Source organism: Chinchilla lanigera, unplaced genomic scaffold (genome assembly GCF_000276665.1).
Source record: "Chinchilla lanigera isolate Chin_1 unplaced genomic scaffold, ChiLan1.0 scaffold00033, whole genome shotgun sequence".
Lineage (NCBI taxonomy): Eukaryota > Metazoa > Chordata > Mammalia > Rodentia > Chinchillidae > Chinchilla > Chinchilla lanigera.
This window is the reverse complement of record NW_004955434.1, coordinates 1,403,348-1,416,051: the sequence shown is the minus strand read 5'-3', so window position 1 is coordinate 1,416,051 and position 12,704 is coordinate 1,403,348. Positions and strand designations below refer to the sequence as shown.

At 41.6% G+C, this 12,704-nt stretch overlaps 1 protein-coding gene across 4 annotated transcripts in view; it reads right to left on the bottom strand.

Moving 5' to 3' along the window:
• Tmem2 (transmembrane protein 2) overlaps positions 1 to 12,704 on the bottom strand; it is a 76,330-nt gene that overhangs the window by 61,227 nt on the left and 2,399 nt on the right. The gene's annotated exons all lie outside the window — the stretch shown is intronic.

Sequence of the window (12,704 nt, the reverse complement as noted above, 5' to 3'; positions counted from 1 at the left end):
AGACACAAAAGAGCCGCAGAGCCGGCAAGAAATACAACTTCTGGGGGGCTGAGGATTTAGCTCAGCGGCAAAGCGCCTGCCTGGCAAGCGCAAGGTCGTGAGTTCGGTTCCCGGTACCAGAGAAAAACCAAAAAAAAAAAAAAAAAGAAATACAACTTCTGCATTCAACTTTAAACCAGTCATTTGGAGGGCAGAGAGAAACTGGACAAGGAAGCAAAATGGTGCTCAAGTTCCCAAGCTCTCTCAACAATGCTGCTTGATCCATGAAGCCATTTGTCCTACCTGTGGCACTTGGTGAGGGACGAAGGAGGGACCTCACAGAGGAAAGATAATGAATTTCCTCTGGTATTCAAGACTTCATGAGGTGCCATTTTAACTTGACTACAGACCACTACTTCAGTTTATTACACTGCGTGCACGCGTGCGCGAGCGTGTGTGTGTGTGTGTGTGTGTGTGTGTTTGCATTACATGCCTTTTTTAAAGGGTTGTAATGCACTTTCCTAAGGAGAAAGCACTTAATACATAGAAAGAACACATCAATATTTTCTATTTTAAGGACTGTCACACTCTTTGACAGACCCTAAAATAAGAAGAGATAATCCAAAATGGTACATAATCCAAGTTTTTCAACTGCAATTGGAAATGCATTTCTCGATTTTTTTTAAAGCAAAATTTTTGGTGTCTAGATGTCCCCTGAAAGAATTGCTGTGTGAGTGTTTATATATTGGATGATAAAAAATGATAGCCCAAAAGGCTTATTATAAATCCAGCAATCAAGCAACTAAAAACTTACACTGGCAGGGATCACAGTGCAACACAGTAATACAGCATTTGCACCACACTCATGTGATGAGTTCAATCCCCAGAACCAAAAGAAAACTTTACACAGGCAAGTCAGTAAAACACTAAAAGTAGACAATTAAATTACTAAGACTGCGTGGTGGTGCATGCTTATAATCCCAGCACTCGGGAGGGGAGGCTGAGGCAAGAGGATCGTCGCGAGTTTGAGACCAGCCTGGGCTACAAAGTGAGCTCAAGGCCAGCATGAACTGCATAGTGAGACCCTGTCTCAAAAAAGACCAAAAATAAATAAATAAATAGATAGACAGATAAACAGATAAATAAGACTATGAAAATGTCACATTAATTGAAAAAATATAAAAACAAAAAGACTAGAAAAAAAAAAGTAAGCATTCAAAGAAGCACCTAGGGGGCTGGGGATTTAGCTCAGTGACACAGCGCCTGCCTGGCAAGCGCAAGGTCGTGAGTTCGATTCCCGGTACTGGAAAAAAACAAACAAACAAAAAAAGAAGCACCTACTACTTTTAATTCTCAGTTGTTCCCAAAAGACACTTTAAGACTCACTTTTAAATAAAACACTGGGTAAAAATGAGCATATTACTCAAACAGCTGAATGTGGGAGAAATGTATACAGTTGGGAAGAGCATTCAGCTTATCTGATAATAAATTACAATACGTAATCACCAAAAGCAATACCTTTGAAAATTCAATAGCATTGAGGGAGACTATGCTTTTTCTAACCTGCAAGAAAAGGGATGACCGTGAGAAAACTGAAGTGTTCTCATATACTTTTCAAACACTGTGCTCTCTCAGCCACAAAGCCTTCATGAGAGTCCTGTTTGTAATCTGCTTTTTCCCCGTTTAAAACTCTGACAGGATCATCCAGGCTCTGAGCCTTGCGATGCCGTTAATCTGGGTACTTATTCATCTGTACACTACAAGCTTCTTGAGACCAAAGCAGTATCTTTTTCACCTTGGTGTTCTCACAGGACCTCACCCACAGCAGATCCTCAGTAAGTGGTGGTTGAACTTAGATCACAAATTCCTCCAAAGGCACTTGACATAAATGCTTGGTGTACATACATACATTTGAGGGAAAACAGATGGCCAAAAATCTAAGTCTACTTTTATTCAGAGAGTGTTTGGTTTTGTGTAATTAATGTACTCCCAAAGAATCTGTTCAATCACCACAGAATCTTCTGTATTTCTGTCTCTGTCTTTCTCTCTCTCAAACACACACACACACACACACACCCCTAGAGACTGAGATTAGAATTAACCATTTAATCTTTCTTTGATATTTTTGTGGCTCTGGGAAATTTAATCTCTACCAGCGTCTCTGATTTGGTTGAAATCAAGAATATGTACTAATTCAAACAAAAAAGTCAACGCAGTAAGTATAGCAAAATGCAATTCTAATATGAAACCTAACAAGTGACTAAAAGGTAAAACAGACAAGTGCAGAGAAGACTTCTAATGATGGAGAGTCACCTGGACAATTTTAACCTTTCACGGTGTTTTGCGATACAGAAGTTTGAACCACACACTATGAAATGTACTAGCACATAGGTAAAAGGCAAACATTCCATTCAGTCTTATATAATTATATAAATGCTATGCTCAAAGAGAAATGCTGCCAAGAAATGCTATGCTCAAAGGGAAAGTCCTCAAAACAGAAAAAGCAATAGTAATTTAGAACTGGTAAGATTTCTTTAAAAAGCTTGGGTGTTTATGGTCTCTCTACTCCTGAGATGCAAAAATGCAAACAAATTCACTGCTACACATGCTTACCACCTCCTGCACAGTTGAGGATACTTGTCCCCAGGCCATGTCACCAGTCCCCAAATCGTCCAGCCCTTCCATCCAACGCAGAAGGGGTCCTACCATTCAGTGCCGGGACATGCACATCAGTCCCATCATACTGAACACATAGTCAAAATGCAATTCCTTTGACTCACTTAAGTTCTTTCAAAGGCCACTTAAACTTTTCATGAGGATTTATTTTTAAACAGAAATTCCAGGTAAGAATAGATAAGAAGCCAGAATGAGGTGATCAAATTTTTCTCTTTCTGCATGGACGTAACTTAGAAACAATGTTCAACCCGACGGTCAAGAAATTAACAGTCTTTGCTTTCCAAGAGTTTCCATATAACTAGTCAAAATCTGGCTTTTTATTAAGATTTTGGAAGATCTCTGTAACATACTGACTGGTACACTCAAAATGTAAATGTATGCACCAAACAGTAAAAAACTGCATTAAAAATAAGACATGCCAGAAACAGAACTTGAGTTATTATGAAAAATACCATAAATTTCACTATTATTAGTAGTACTTCTGACCCAACAAAATATTTAACCAACTCCTAACTGCTTTGAAACTTCAATTAATGACTCCATATTCCCAAACTCCTACTCTTAGGAGAAAGAGCCATATTACAGAAAAACATCAAAGTGATTTTTAGGTTTTGGAGTTTGGTTTTTGGGAGGTGGGGGGCAATTTCATTTAGTTTTATTTTAAGTTCCGATTACGGCATGTTAATAAACAATGAGTTCAATATTTATCCTAAAACTGTTCAACAAGAAACAGCAGAGTTGACTTTTTAGACCCTTTAATTTTCCAAATTTTCAAATAAATCGTTAAGTGTGATAAATATTGTCATAAAGAGCGTGTTCTCTAAACACAATTACACTCTCTGGAACAAAGAGTTTTGGTATTCTTTTATATGTACAGTTTAGAGTACCATACTGTATTACACATTCTATTTCCAAGGCATACAGAATAAAATATACTTTTCTGAAACAACAACTTTAAGAAATTTAGCAAAAATCCTAAGTCTGTACATACAGCTAGTTGGAAAAAAAAAAGCTTGTTGAAAAAGTTCAGTCACTTTCTTTCATGATTTGTGTAATTTTGTGGAAGCACACTCCCCAAAGAACTGAACACCCAGAACCTGTAGACAAGATAGCACCATCGCACTGTTACAACCAGTCATCTCCACTATAACCTTGTACTTGTCATATTCTTTAGTCTTTTTTCCTTCAACTCTCCAAATCAGTATGATTCACCGTCACCTGCAAATAGCAAGAAATAATAAGCTATGCAGTTAGCTTACTTATTTTTGTCCTGGTTCACTTTTACTAAGCTGATCGCCCTCAGGCCAATGTTCATTGATGGAAGTGGACTATATCAACCCTTAATTAGAAACCACCCCTAAGAAGTGATAGAAGGCTGAGAAATTTCAAGTACTTAATATTCCCCTACCGCCTTTCTCCATTTGATTGGCACAGACAGATGGTGAATGGCAGTCTCCAAACTAACCATGTAATACTCAAATTATTGCCTTCCACAAAAGGAAAAACTCCTCCAAATCACACTAACTTTATTAAAACATGATACAGGGAAATTACAGGAAACACTTTAAACATTTCTAAAGACTTAACTTCTGTGTCACTAAACATTGGAGTATTATTTAAAGTTTTCAAAAAAACTTATTTTTGCTGCATAGAAATTCATTTTTTAGTTAAGGGATACTCCATGAGAAAACTACAGTCATGAAATAATAAATAGCTGAATAACAAAAATTAAAATACTAAGGTTGCTTATCCTGAAAACAACAAAACTGAAATGGCTATGGTCTATATTTAAAGGAATTCAGATTGGCAACATAGCTACAATTTCACTAAAGGAGATAAACCCTTGACAAATAATGTTAGAATCTCTTTTTAAGATATGGATTTCTCGGGGGCTGGGGATTTAGCTCAGCGGCAAAAGCGCCTGCCTGGCAAGCGCAAGGTCGTGAGTTCGGTTCCCGGTACCAGAGAAAAACAAAAACAAACAAACAAAAAAAAAGATACGGATTTCTCAAAACAAAGAGTTTTTATTTATGATGCCTAATGTCAAAACTAAACCAAGGAAACACTTGCCAAAAGTAAAGCTGAGTATGTGACCTTCAAGAAGCATTTTAAATTCATTCTTAAACTCCTATCCTTTATGCAAGGTACAGTAGGTAGATATCTGCCTTTTTTGAGATCAAACATACTAATTAATCCTACCTTTTTTCCGCTGTATAAAACATGTCTATAAGCAGCACTCCTTGACTCTTAACGCCTAGACAGTTGACAGAGCCAAAAGGCTACAGAACATTATTACATTAAAAAAGAAGCTAAAGGGAAAAAATATAGTTCCATAGACCAAGAGGGTGGGAAGGGTAGCAGTACAGAATATCTAACACTCTTGCTCAAACAGAAGTAAAATTTGAAAAGAGCAAAGTAACAGGCCTTGGGCTGGAAGTAAAGAACTACTAACCAAATTACAGCAGAACACTGCTTGGGGCAGACCAACCCAAGATAGTCACCCATGCTAAATGCCATGTAATCAAAATGAAACTTTAAGAGAGAGTCCAAAAATAATTTCTTTTCCTAACAGGAGATCCCAGTCTACCTAAGTCCAGGGAACAATAAAGACCTCTCTGCTTTAACTCCTACAGCAAGGAACCTGAGTCACCCACCGTTATCCAAGCAGCTTCCTCTCACTGTTCGATTTCCTCGCCCCCTACCAAAGCCTCTGTTCAGCTAGTGCCTGCAGGTAGGAGCTCTCACTCTATGTTGTAGAATGGAGCATAAATCTCAAATAAAAGCCTACAGATCCCTAACTAAATTTGTTAAGACTTTTGTCTTCTGATAGAACTAAAACTATAAACTTAACCTGGAAAATAAGACAAAGAGGAAAAAGGTCACAGTCATTCTCTGCTTTTCTGCTCCTTTTCCTCCTTTCATTATTCCTCTGATTCCTTTCCCTCATTAATTCTATTGAAAAGCTGCTCCCCTATTTTCTCCCCCCCACCCCCATGCTCTGTAGACCATCCTCCCTGCCCTTGTTCCCCACAGGCTGCAAACAGAAGGGGCTTCCAACCCGCTGACATTGAAGGATGGCTGCGCGGAGTACACACACAATGGCCGCGCAGGCCTGTCATCAGCCGGCAGCTGACCTTCCAAGAAAGAACCAAAGCAGAAGCCTGACTTGCGGGAGGCTGATTTAATTAAGGTTACAACAAAGGGCAGAGCTGCCTGTGGGATGCATTCTCTGCAGTGTCAGGGGAGACGCTTTAAAATGCTTCTCAAGAAGAAAGAACCAAGAAACTTACGTTGGTAGAATGGCAAAACGTGGGGGAAAAGATACAACAGTAGAGATGAGATCACAGACACCCCAAAAGTTCATGATCTTAAGACAAGATACTGACCCTGAAATGCAGTAAGAAATATTATGTTTTGACATGCCTTTCCAACCAAGAACTATGCCAGATGAATAGTAAGACGTCAAGCTGAAATGATCCAGGGCTACTAATCCATCATTAAAGCGAAGTTTCCACTAATGGCAAGAAAGTGTAATACACAGCCTACTTTTAATACAATTTTAGCTACTGTGAGCAAAACCTTCCCAGACAGGGAACACATTCAGTTTTCAGCATCTACTGAGACAAAGATTCTGCTAAACAATAAAGACACAGTAGTGAAAAAAATTGTGTGTGTGTGTGTGTGCGTGCGCGCGTGTGCACGCGTGTGTGAGGGCCTCACCTTCAAAGAGTGCAGGAGCCAGCGTAAAGCAAGGGAAGAGATGGTCCAAGGAAACAAGGAACTTCAGTACAGGGCAAAGAAAATGGGCTAGTGGATCTGCACAGGTGACTGCAGGAGTTTGTTCAATCTCTATGAATGGAACAGTTTAAATTTTCTAAAATCCCTGGCAAATTAACTCACCCAAATGTTTACTATGAGACTACTACTGGTAACTTTCTCACTTTGTGAATGTGCTCTAAAATCTATCCATGAATTCTGCTACTAAAATGACAACACAGTGCCCAGCAATGACCAAGCTGGCAGGGGAAAATAAGAGACCCACGAAATCTTCCATGCTTTTTTGAAGGCTGACAGGCAGCATGCCACCTGCAGATGACTCCCATGCCAAAAGAGTAACAGCTATAGTCTTGTCTCCTCCTAGGACAAGTGAAACCCAGGCTGAACATAGGGACCATATTACGCCTTCTTAGACGTTTCCTTGATGTTTACCAAGACTCCAGGGTGCCAGAGAGTCAAAACGCAGGACCTTCCTGGCAGCTAGACTTTGCTAAACAGGTATGGCTGAAAACGGGACAGGCAAACAAGGGCTGCATGGTGTGCGCTAGCACTACAAGCACAAACAGGAAGAGCGAAGAAACATGCAGGACAATGAGGCAACCAGACAGCTTGGAGAAGTAACCCACAAACAGACACTAGATTGGGAAGTGTGCCCATACGGTAGGGACAGGCAATATCTAAACAGCATAAGCACTTGGGAGAGCAGCAGTTGTCACTGATCAAAAGATGTCATTAACCCAGCTGAAAAGGCTGTTCATCCCTCATTTGGCTCTCTGAGCTGTATCTTCATATACATCCTGTTTCAGATCAAATTGCCAACTCTTCAACTTCAGCTGCACTTACCTATGTTTGAATATGCTACAAGACAGGTGGGCAACAGGTATTCTATGTACCCATAAAGCAATTGGAGCCACACCTTTTTCATTCATGAAGTACAACTTTTTAAAAACCTCCATATTAAAAAAAAAATACACAGGCGCTGGGGATTTAGCTCAGCGGCACAGCGCCTGCCTGGCAAGTGCAAGGTCGTGAGTTTGATGCCCGGTACGAGAAAAAAAAAACAACACATAATAAAGTTGATTCTACAGTGGTGGCACTGATGATATCAAAAAGTTATTATGGGTTTGGGAGGAGCTTTTTTTGTTTTAACCACAGTTTTGTTTTGTTTTGTCTTTTGTCTTTTTGAGACAGGGTCTTGCAAGGCTGGCCTTGAGCTCACTTTGTAGCCCAGGCTGGCCTCGAACTCACAACGATCCTCCTGCCGCAGCCTCCTGAGTGTTGGGATTACAGGTGTGCCCCACCAGACCTGGCTAACCACAGTTTTCTAAAAATCTCAATGACTTATTTTTCTCATTCCTTCTAAAACAAGACTCAGACATTTTTCCTTGTGTTAAATTAAGCTTGCTAATCCCTCAAATGTTAATAATTAATTTCTCAGTTTCATTGTACGTGAAAACTATTCATTCTTCAGGGAAGTGAGTCACCACCAGCAGACACAATTATGACAAGAGAAGGCTTATGGTCTCCGAAGTGCAAGCCAATCACTAGGTAAGGGCATCTAAATGAACAATAGTTCTCACTGCTGAGAGAGACTCAGTAACCACACCTGACTGAGACATTTACTTGATAGTAGATATCTGTATGTTTCAAGATACAGACTTCCATTAAACACGGTCAAGGTGGACAATTCTTTTCTCAGTGACCCAATATGGGTTGTCTTAAATTACAATGCTTTCCGGCACCAATGTCAGCAGAGCAGCTGAATACAGTATTAAATATACTCCTTAATATAGTAAAGCTAAGAATAAATTCTTTAATATAGTAAAGCTAAAAATGCCATCATCTCTCCTGGGCAATTTTTCATAATACAAAAGTCTCATCAAATACTGTCAAACTTTCCTGATACAACAAATGTAAAAGGCTTGTCATTCTCCAGGATAATGAAATGATGTCTCTTGTTACAGATCTGGTTACATGGTTAGTCTAATAATAATAATTTGAAAACAGATTTGCCTTGTAGATGAAAGGAATGATTCATTAAGCAAGCTTCCAAATCTTTCGTCTTTTAAAGAGATACTTTAAGAAGGATCCTAGGCTTCATTTATTTTGCTACTGCACACAGCAACCAGTACTGCTTTGTATATTTTAGAAATGGAACAAAATTTTTGCTGAACAAACTTCCTGACAACCAACATTAAAGGCTCCTCAAAGCAAGTTCAGGGAAAACAAAAGAACACACAAACTATTCCTAGTATGCTTTTATATGATGATTCACGAGACAATCTGAACGTTTCCAGGAACTTGCTGCTTTGAAAAAGTATGTACTTGTTTTTGAATCTGTCTCCTTTTTTTTATAGAAAATGCAAGTAAAGCTAACATTACTTTTATTGTTAGTTCCTTATTTGATAGAAACCCATTACCAGTAACATCACCCACTATGAGCACCATCTAATGAGTAAGTACTATCTGGGGGGCTGGAGATTTAGCTCAGCAGCACAGTACCTACCTGGCAAGCAAGAGGTTGTGAGTTCGATTCCCGGTACAGGAAAAACAAAAAAGACATACCATCTGCCTTAAACTGGGGCCTAATAGGTTCCTACACGCCAATATAAATTATATGACCATTAAAATAGCAACTGCTAGCAAAGTCAAACAAGAATAAATGAGAATACATGAGGAGGGGAAAGTGTTGTCCGGAAGGGACAAAGGAGTTCTTGTCCCAGCTCCGTCATTAACTTACTATACCACCTTAACTGATGAGGTAGCCTCTCTGGGTCTTAATTTCCTTGTTTTAATATTATTTTTAAGATTCCTGGTAACTACATGCTAAGATTCAGTATACAGAGCTCCATCCAGCAAGCACTGATACAGAATTTACCTCCTTTCACCAAAGAAGTCATATTTAACTTGATAGCTTAAAATATCTCAGTTGCAATTTCTATCAAAGACTATTAAGATGTCAGAAGAGCTTAAGTCCACCTCAAGCGGAGAACTAAAGTAGTAAGCTTACAGATTCAAGTTCCCCTAGACAACAGCTGCTACTGGAGAGAGAACAGCCTTTAACAGTCTGCTTGAAAACTACTCCATTTCTCTTTACAAATGGGAAAAACTGGGAAGTTCTGTGGCCTCCAAAATGCAAAATCATAGCTTTTCTTTTTTCTTTCCCATTTTCACCTTACTAGGACAGAAGCGTAGAAGCACCAGCTTGGCTTGGGAGGCAGGGAGACGAGGACGGATGTTACGGTACAAACTCAGACAAGCACCTCCTTCTAATTAATGCTCACGGCGCAAAAGGGATGAAAAGCTTTCCAGGGGCTGGGAAGGGAAGAGGCCTGGACAAGTGAGGAATACACTACATTTCCACAGCTAGCCTGGGGGGCTGGGAATTTAGCTGGGGGCTGGGGATTTAGCTCAGCGGCACAGTGCCTGCCTGGCAAGAGCAAGGTAGTGAGTTCGACTCCCGGTACAGGAAAAAACCCAGAAAACAAAACAACAACAACAACAACAACAAAAAAAAAAACACCTAGCCCGAAGTCCAAAGACTTGCTCCCCATATGGGGCTCAGAACATTCTGGAAAGGGCCAAGAAAATGGAACTCTATAGCTGAGATCAATTGGTTGAGAGTTATAGTTCACTGTTTATAGTTTTAAAACACACATACACATCCGGAAATACCTTTTCATACCAGACAGCTGTATCCTACATAGTAAATTTATCATACACATAATACATTTAAATGGAATTAAATCTTCAGAATGGTCCATAAAGCATCTAAAGCTTATTTTACAGAAGGATAAAAGTAGAGTATCTGCTAATCACAAATGATTAGCATTATCAGAGCCTTGTTCTAAACCTTAGTCTACTTCCAAGTTCTTTATCTTCATACTTTAAAATGCTGCTATGGCACCAATTTTCAGTCCCCACTACTTGGTCTGATTTAATAAATTTTATTTATTTTTAGGCTGAGGATATAGCTCAGTGGTAGAGCACCTGCCTAGCATGGTGAGGCTGTGGATACTATCAGTAGTACTGCCACTAAAAATACATTTTTTTCCCTAAAAACTGCTCTGCCACCCCACTCCCATTCATTTCCTCCTCAAGCTTCTTAAAAAATCTTATGCCTAATGGTTCTCCTAATCACACAATTACTGATCCTTCTCATTGCTAATTTCGTCTCCCTTCCTAGCTTCAGTTCCACAAGAGCGTGTCTCTCCTCTGCACAGCCGGGAGTATCTCCATGCCCTCTGGCCTCCCCACCTTCAACCTCTCCCTTCACCTTCCTCTTTTTACCAACAAAACAGTCCACAAAACAGGTGGTCAAATTCCTTCCAGAGGGCCTGGCACATAACAGGTGATTACTACCTTAGTTCAATGGCTAGACGGTGGGTGGGTAGGTTGATGATACAATATTCATAAAAATTTTGAAGCACTTTGCCATGTAGATATTTGTACACAGAAACTGTGAGCAAACTGTAAATTCAATTGTGATCGTTATGTTTTCTTTCTCTGAAATATGATTTGTCCTTCTCAACTTCACAAACTTGCCCAGGAGCCCACAGCGATTATGGCGCGCCTTTCAACTTCAGCCATGACCCACAGGGGTACTCTGTCTTCTCATTTTCTAGGCAGCTGCTTGAGGACAGGCTTGACTGCGTCAACCAGAAGATGACAGAGATACTGCCCCCACTCAGGTTTCCTGTGGAGAATCTCAGGTTCCCAAACTTCACCAGTTACAAGCTGGATCAAGGAGTCCATTAACCATGACTTGGGAACTCCAGACAAGCGCCGCGTAGGAATTTACGGATTCTAATTCCCTACACACACACACACTCTCAACGAACCAGTCCTCAACTTACTCTCCCATCTACAGGCTTGAACAGGTGATGATTCAGCATGCACTTCTAACCTGGCTTCCTCAGCATGAGGCGACACACACATCAGATAAAAAAGCAGGGGCTACAGGAAGCCGGAAGTCTAGTTCCTCACCCTCTAGTTCAGACACAGCTGAGGGGAGTCATTTCACTGTATAAGATGGATAAAAAACACCGTAAAAGTGTCAGTTTGCTAACTAGAGGTCGTGTGTACTGCATCCTGTTCTGCTCTGCCCGGAAATGCACTCAGAAGAACCCTTGAATAGTTGACACAACCAGAGTGTGATGCCCAGAGGAATTCTGAAGTTCTTTCCATGGATCAAATAAACTTTAATAACTCTGCGCTACCCAACCAAAGAACTATAGGTCAAACTGTTGTACGTGTGTCTGTTTTGAGTGGTCATTACCAGCAAGCGCGCCTGGCTACCCTGGGAATTCAACCAGCCCTCAACGCAGACGAAACCTCTCCTTCTCCCTCTTTCTCTAAACTGTTTTCGCCTTACACTGGAAGCGCTCAAAGACCTCTGCACACCCTCAACACGTGCAACTGCACAGCCTGGCTGCATGTGGCTGTCTCACTGGCACAAGGAGCGTGAGCTCAAAGCAGTGAGCGGCTCGGGAGCAGAAGGCAGGTTCCGAAAATGATCAGACGCTCCATCCTTAACCTCAGCTGCTGATGAAAGCCAGCATATATCAAAGTCTGTTTTCCTAACCCTATGGGAGGCTTTAAGAGAGCTGTTTCCGCTCCGCGGAGAGGTCTGGTGACACACATCACCCCTGAGCAGAGTACCCAGGGAAGTCAGGACCTCGGCTTCATCACTGAGAGTGTCATAACTACGCAGCACGACCTGCCCCGCCTTGGGTACCCTCAGAGAGGGCCCCCTCCTCCACCAGGACCCCCCACCTCTGCAACGAAAAGCTGAAAGCGGGTCCGGAGCTAAAGCCCCCGCTTTACAGAAGGCTACACACGATTTTACAGCCTCGCCTCACCCTAAGAAAAAGCAGGGTGAGTAGGGGAGGACCCACTGGCCCAGGGGACTCGTCAGAGACAAAGATCCCTCCACCAAAAAGGATAAGCGCGCGCACCGCCGCGACCTTGCACCGCAGCCGCCTTCCCGTGAGGTTTATGCCCTCGCTCCTGCCCTCCCCAGAAAGTTTAAGGCCGTCCACACCGACTTTCAAAGGTCCATTGTTCCCGTCCCGGTCAGCGTAAAGACAAGGACTAAGAAGAAAAAAAGAAATCAGGCCCCGGCCCCCGAGGAGCCTTTCTCGCCGCAAGCCCCGACTTCGGGGGCGCGGGCGCTCGGGACCGGGGAGCCAGGCCGCCCTACCGGGCGGGAAGGTGCGCGAGGCGGGGTCCCCGGGACGCCCAGGGAGGCGGAGCTGCGGCCGCGACCCGCC